We start from the raw sequence: 7,349 nt of genomic DNA, 5'->3' as shown, positions 1-7,349 counted from the left end.
AATCCTAGCTTTAAAGTGAAGAATGACCTCTGATATCAAACTATCCACTCTACTTCCCTTTTTAAGATTTCAATCCAGAAAAAAAAAAATTTAAGGAAAAGAATAGACTTTACTAAAATCCAGTGGGAAAATATATAAACTGTACATAACATAAAAACATCCATGTTTACAAAGCTGCAGTCTTGATAATCCACCAGCCATAGACACAGCACCAAGCTTATCAGTCCCAAATTCCCTCATCTGTGCTAGAGGGGCTGGTTCAGTTGGGTCAGACTTGCTTTCCTGATTCTTTAGAACTGGCCAAAGAAGCTGGCATGGCTTGGTTGCAAGAAAACACAAAACCACCCTTCTCAACCATGAAGGGTTCTCTGTTTTGTTTAGTACTAAATATTTCTTTTTTTTTTTTATTGGTTACTTTGTTTTTATTTTTTATTTTATTTTTTTTAATTTTTTATTGGTGTTCAATTTACTAACATACAGAATAACCCCCAGTGCCCGTCACTCATTCACTCCCACCCCCCGCCCTCCTCCCCTTCTACCACCCCTAGTTCGTTTCCCAGAGTTAGCAGTCTTTACGTTCTGTCTCCCTTTCTGATATTTCCCACACATTTCTTCTCCCTTCCCTTATATTCCCTTTCTCCTGACTGACCAATCTCTCGAGTATCCTGGGTTCTGGAATATTTACTATTCTTCTAGTTCTTCCAGCTAGTTCTGATGGCTGAAGGTAGATTGTGGTGCCAGAGCAGCAGCTCCTTCCAGTCTGTAGATAGGAGCAGTAGCTTCTCATGGGGAAAGGCAAGGCTGAAAAGTCCACCACAAGGGTCTCCTGAGTGACCAAAGACCCTGTGGCACTGACCCTAGGCCATGCGGCATAGCAGGCGGTGCCATTCTACAACAGATTCAATGAGCTTTGAGAATTGGGCATGAGGAGCACATCCAAGACAAGAAAGGGCATTCCAGAGAGGCTCTCCATGGGGAGGGTATTACCATCGGCCAGCCCTGGGCATAGAAACCACCAACCCGGGGTAAACCCCTTTGCCTGCAGGCTAATGGCCACAGCAGAAGTGCCAGCCATTCTTCTGTTTCTAATCAAAGCTGTGGATTCTCTGGGCAGCCTCACTTATCAAACAGGCAGCCCAAGTGAGCTGCTGGTGGTTAGGGCTGTTGGGACTTGTGTTTTCAGCCAAAGTTTCAGCCAGAAGTATCTGGAGCCTCTGCAGAGGCAGGGGAAGCAGATCTTAAGACGAAGCCTCCTAAACTCATGCCAAGCTTCTTGCATAAAGCTCAGGAAACGGTTTTTCTTTAGTTGCACCTACTGAGTGGTCTGGGACCACTCTCGGTTGGCAGCAAATTGGATAGAGAACTCCAGGTGGGGTCAGAAGACTTCCAGCCCCTGTCCCTAGGTGCCCTCCTTGGAGGGAGGGAAGCAGCTCTTGACTGGTGCTCTAAATGAGCTCCCAGGGCCCAAACAGGATCTGGTGTTCTGCTGGTCACAGGATGCTCTTGGCTTTCAAAACTCAAATGAAGTATGAGGCCACCAGCCCCAGCTATTCCTGGTAGCACCGCTCTGTCTACAGCAGCTCCCAGGAAGGGCAGGTGCATTTCCCCTCCTAACAGGTGGCGCGTTACTCTTGCACCTGGCACCATGCGCTGGTGCCTGGCCTCTCCATGGTGGGCTGAGGAGGTCAATGCTCTCACATAGAGAATTCATGCTGCCTACATAGCTTTCTCGTTTTTTTTTTTTTTTTTTTTAATGCATGGGCAGACTTTTCTCAGTAGAAGATATAGTCTAAAACAGTTTCTCAATCTCAGCACTATAGACATTTTGGGTCAGATAATTTATTGTGGAGGACTGTTCTATGCACTGTAGGATGGTAGCAGCTTGCCTGACCTCCATCCACTGGATGCCAGTATCATTTCCCCAGTTCTGATAACCAAAAATATCTCCAGACAATGCCAAATATACCCTCAGGGTAATATTGCCCCAGTTGAGAACTACTGGCAAAAAATAACTATTGTATCATTACCAGAAGAGGCAGCTGAATATATAAATTCCTTGAATTCTGGTTATTTTTATGTGAAAAATACTGAAATACAGCATTATAAAGATTATATAACCTATAAAATGCTTGGCTTAGTGTTTTGTATATAAGACACTATTCTGGAGAACTAGAAATGTGCCTAAAAGTATGTAAAGATATAAAAATAGTTAATATACTTAGGATATGTCAGTAAACAAAATTATTAAATTTGCACATAACCCATGCTTATTAATAATTTTAACTTATTACATGTTTATAAAGTTACAGGGTTTATCTAAACCTCTTTTACATTTATTATCCTATTTCACTCTCAGAATAATGCAAGGAGATAGGTACATTGTTAATGCTCATCTTCAACATGCATAAATTGGGGTACAAAGATGTTAGGGAAATTGCCCAGTACTGACAGTAGGTAAGTGACAGAGCCAGGATTCAAAGTGAAACTTTCATTCTCTAGAGGCTGAGCTTTCATCATTTGCCATTTTTAAACGAATAAAGCTTAGTAATGAAAATGTGCTTTGAATTCCTGGTTGCAAGGATTTTTGGATGTGATTGATTTATTGAATTAGTAACTGTGTTTCTCTTCAGGGTTCTTTTAATACTTTCTCATATCTCTTTAAAAAGGATGAAGACAGAGTTCATTTAAGACCATTTTGTTCAGTACTTAAGGAAACTGAATAATGTTCATAATAGTGATATTGTGGATTATATGTGTGTGGCTTTAAACTGTCCCAGGAGGAATTTATATAGAATTTGTAAAATATTTCCTGACAGCAATGGTTCTTAAGCACCATCATGGCCAAAAATCAGAATTTTCCAAACTGGAAAACATAAAAAACAGCTCACTGCATGTATGCTACAATTTACGAGCATAACTTCCTAATAGGATTTTGGTCATAAATATAATTTTTAGGTGAAAAGTCACTATTAAAAGTCATTGAAAACCAAGAAGAGATTACTAGATGATGTAGAATAAGTACAGAGAAAGGAGAAGAGCATTTTTAAGTAACATCCTCTTGTCCTAAAAATCAACTGTATTACTAATTAAAAATTAATACATAAAAAAGTATAGGGTGTATATACTACTATAAAATTTGGAGATCAAATTTGGAGGTAAATAATCATATACCTGAGGAGAAATAGGGAAGACATGATGCAAAAAGGAAAGAGATTTTAGGAAAGAGGGCAAAGATGTGGGCATAGTTAAATTTGGTAAGCAGAAACAAATCTTTGAGATTATACAATTAGAAATAGGTATGTCAGGTTAGGATACCAGACAAAAGGGAGCTGAAGAGAAAAGAAGGTCCATAATCTACATGAAGTTCCCCTTAATTTATTGGTGAAATAGTAAGCTGTGTGTATTGTGAGTGAGACTCTGAAAGGTCTGGAAGAGAACAGCTACTGGAGCTGAGGGCTAGCTGGAGATTTCAGCATCTGTCAGGTGCTAGAACACACAGCAGTCCAACAAGAATGGAACGTCTCCCTTTTCTCCGCATCCCCTCCAACATTTGTTGTTTCCTGCCTTGCTAATTTGCCCCATTCTCGCTGGTGTGAGGTGGTATCTCATTGTGGTTTTGATTTGTATTTCCCTGATGGCAAGTGATGCGGAGCATTTTCTCATATGCATGTTGGCCATGTCTATGTCTTCCTCTGTGAGATTTCTGTTCATGTCTTTTGCCCATTTCATGATTGGATTGTTTGTTTCTTTGGTGTTGAGTTTAATAAGTTCTTTATAGATCTTGGAAACTAGCCCTTTATCTGATATGTCATTTGCAAATATCTTCTCCCATTCTGTAGGTTGTCTTTTAGTTTTGTTGACTGTATCCTTTGCTGTGCAAAAGCTTCTTATCTTGATGAAGTCCCAATAGTTCATTTTTGCTTTTGTTTCTTTTGCCTTCGTGGATGTATCTTGCAAGAAGTTACTATGGCCGAGTTCAAAAAGGGTGTTGCCTGTGTTCTCCTCTAGGATTTTGATGGAATCTTGTCTCACATTTAGATCTTTCATCCATTTTGAGTTTATCTTTGTGTATGGTGAAAGAGAGTGGTCTAGTTTCATTCTTCTGCATGTGGATGTCCAATTTTCCCAGCACCATTTATTGAAGAGACTGTCTTTCTTCCAATGGATAGTCTTTCCTCCTTTATCGAATATTAGTTGACCATAAAGTTCAGGGTCCACTTCTGGATTCTCTATTCTGTTCCACTGATCTATGTGTCTGTTTTTGTGCCAGTACCACACTGTCTTGATGACCACAGCTTTGTAGTACAACCTGAAATCTGGCATTGTGATGCCCCCAGATATGGTTTTCTTTTTTAAAATCCCCCTGGCTATTCGGGGTCTTTTCTGATTCCACACAAATCTTAAAGTAATTTGTTCTAACTCTCTGAAGAAAGTCCATGGTATTTTGATAGGGATTGCATTAAACGTGTATATTGCCCTGGGTAACATTGACATCTTCACAATATTAATTCTGCCAATCCATGAGCATGGAATATTTTTCCATCTCTTTGTGTCTTCCTCAATTTCTTTCAGAAGTGTTCTATAGTTTTGAGGGTATAGATCCTTTACATCTTTGGTTAGGTTTATTCCTAGGTATCTTACGCTTTTGGGTGCAATTGTAAATGGGATTGACTCCTTAATTTCTCTTTCTTCAGTCTCATTGTTAGTGTATAGAAATGCCACTGATTTCTGGGCATTGATTTTGTATCCTGCCACGCTACCGAATTGCTGTATGAGTTCTAGCAATCTTGGGGTGGAGGCTTACACTGTTGGTGGGAATGTGAACTGGTGCAGCCACTCTGGAAAACTGTGTGGAGGTTCCTCAAACAGTTAAAAATAGACCTGCCCTACGACCCAGCAATTGCACTGTTGGGGATTTACCCCAAAGATACAAATGCAATGAAACGCCGGGACACCTGCACCCCAATGTTTATAGCAGCAATGGCCACGATAGCCAAACTGTGGAAGGAGCCTCGGTGTCCAACGAAAGATGAATGAATAAAGAAGATGTGGTTTATGTATACAATGGAATATTACTCAGCTATTAGAAATGACAAATACCCACCATTTGCTTCAACGTGGATGGAACTGGAGGGTATTATGTTGAGTGAAGTAAGTCAGTCGGAGAAGGACAAACATTATATGTTCTCATTCATTTGGGGAATATAAATAATAGTGAAAGGGAATATAAGGGAAGGGAGAAGAAATGTGCGGGAAATATCAGAAAGGGAGACAGAACGTAAAGACTGCTAACTCTGGGAAACGAACTAGGGGTGGTAGAAGGGGAGGAGGGCAGGGGGTGGGAGTGAATGGGTGACGGGCACTGGGGGTTATTCTGTATGTTAGTTAATTGAACACCAATAAAAAATAAATTAAAAAAAAAAAAAGAATGGAACGTCTCTCCTGAAGAGGTAGTACTGGGCTGACTCCCAGGAAGTCACTTACTAGGTCCTAGAATAATAGCAAATGATGACTCACTTTAACAGAGCTGTTTAAAAGCCTCAAGATAAGGATGGTTACTAGTAAGGTGATGCCTTTGAGAATAAAACTCAGCACTTCCCAGAGAAAGATAACAGAAGCTGACCACAAAAGCCTAAATGTCGGAATGAGTAGACAAGGTGCTTTTGCACTGACATATATTCAGAGACTTAAATGTTCATAATCAATGAACTGATGGACCTGCAAAATAACTACTTGAAAAAAGGGGGCAGGGAATGTGTCAGTGAATGGATTAATACAACTTAGAAACAACAGAATAAAAAGAAAAAAATCGATTTAAAGATCTGTGAGTTCAAATTAAGTGGTAAAACATATATATAAATGGTGTCCCAGATAGATAATGTCAAGGGGACAGAAAGAGTACATGAAAAAAAAAAAAAAAAAACACCAAAATTTGGAACAACAACACAAAACCAAGATCTAGGAAGGTCAGCAAAACCCAAAAAGAACGTACAGAAATAAAACACATTTAGATACATCACATCCTAACAGCTGAAAAACATAACAAAGATGAAATATTAAAAGGAGGAAGAAAAACAAAACCTATGAGAACAATGAAATAAAGGACAATTGACTTCTAACCAGTGCAGACCAGAAAAAAACATTATTTTAAGATTTAAAAAAAAATTGTCAACTCAGAATTTTATATTAAATGAAAATACTCTTCAAATGTGTATTTGATATAAATACATTTTAAGATAAAAAAAAAAGACATGAAACAAATTCTTTAAACTGAAGGAAACAGACCAACACAGCAACTTTGAAATATAGGAAGAAACAAAGAACGTAAGTACTATAAATACATGGATCAATACAAAAGACTATATTTTATTCTATTCTATTCTACATGTAAATGAATAAATGAATTTTAACACTTTATCATGAGGCTTATGGGTGGACATATATGACGATAGCACAAATTCAGTAAGAAATAAAGACAGTAGACTATTGCAATGGTTTTACACTTCACATATAGTAATGTAATAAATGGTGATGTATATTAACAACCAAGAGGAACCATTAAATATTACGTATACTCACATAGACAGAGATAGGCCCTACAAAGCCAATAGGGAAACGAGGATTGAATACTATATATGATTAACTTGAAATAAAGCTCAATGATGGAATAGATCTCAAAAAAAAAAAAATTTTTTTCCAGATTTGGTTTCATAATTTCATATTGAAAATTAAACTTATTTTTGTTCAAACTAGAATTAAAAAATCAAGTATATTTGACAATGAAGGCCATGAGGTATGCCAAAAAGAATAGTCTTAAACATTTAAAAACATTGTTCAATGAGCACACATGTAAAAAATGAGTATTAGAAGTCATTTAAAAATCAAGTCACAAAACTTAGATTTTAGGCATTCCTTCTTTAAACAAATATGTATTAAATGCCCATTTTGTGTCATGCACTGTTCCAGGGGCTAGAAACAAAGAAAAAGAAGGGAGAGGGCGTGGAGGAAGGGTACCAGGTGAGAGAGAAGGAGAGGGAAAATGTCTAACAATAAATTCTATGAAGATAAGCAGGGGCTCCTGGGTGGCTCAGCAGCTTAAGTGGTAGATACTTGGTTTCAGCTCAGGTCCTCATCTCAGGGTCGTGAGATAGAGCCCTGCATTAAGCCCTGTGCTTAGCATGCAGTCTGCTTAAGACTCTCTCTCCTTCTTCCCTTTCCACAAATAAATTAATCTTTAAAAATAAAAAAAGCAGCAAGGAGGCAAGAGACTGCTCAGAATCAAGAGGAAGGGGGTCACCATCCTAAGTATCAGAATAGCCCTCTCTTGGACAGTGACACGCAGACAAATA

The 7,349-nt window shown here is 38.4% G+C and overlaps 1 pseudogene; it reads right to left on the bottom strand.

Annotated features, from left to right (window-relative positions):
• Positions 1 to 614: 614 nt before the first annotated feature.
• On the bottom strand, positions 615 to 1,670 carry LOC100686979 (annotated as a pseudogene).
• Positions 1,671 to 7,349: the final 5,679 nt, after the last annotated feature.

Source organism: Canis lupus, chromosome 11 (assembly GCF_011100685.1).
Source record: "Canis lupus familiaris isolate Mischka breed German Shepherd chromosome 11, alternate assembly UU_Cfam_GSD_1.0, whole genome shotgun sequence".
Lineage (NCBI taxonomy): Eukaryota > Metazoa > Chordata > Mammalia > Carnivora > Canidae > Canis > Canis lupus.
This window is presented reverse-complemented; position numbering and strand designations above follow the sequence as displayed.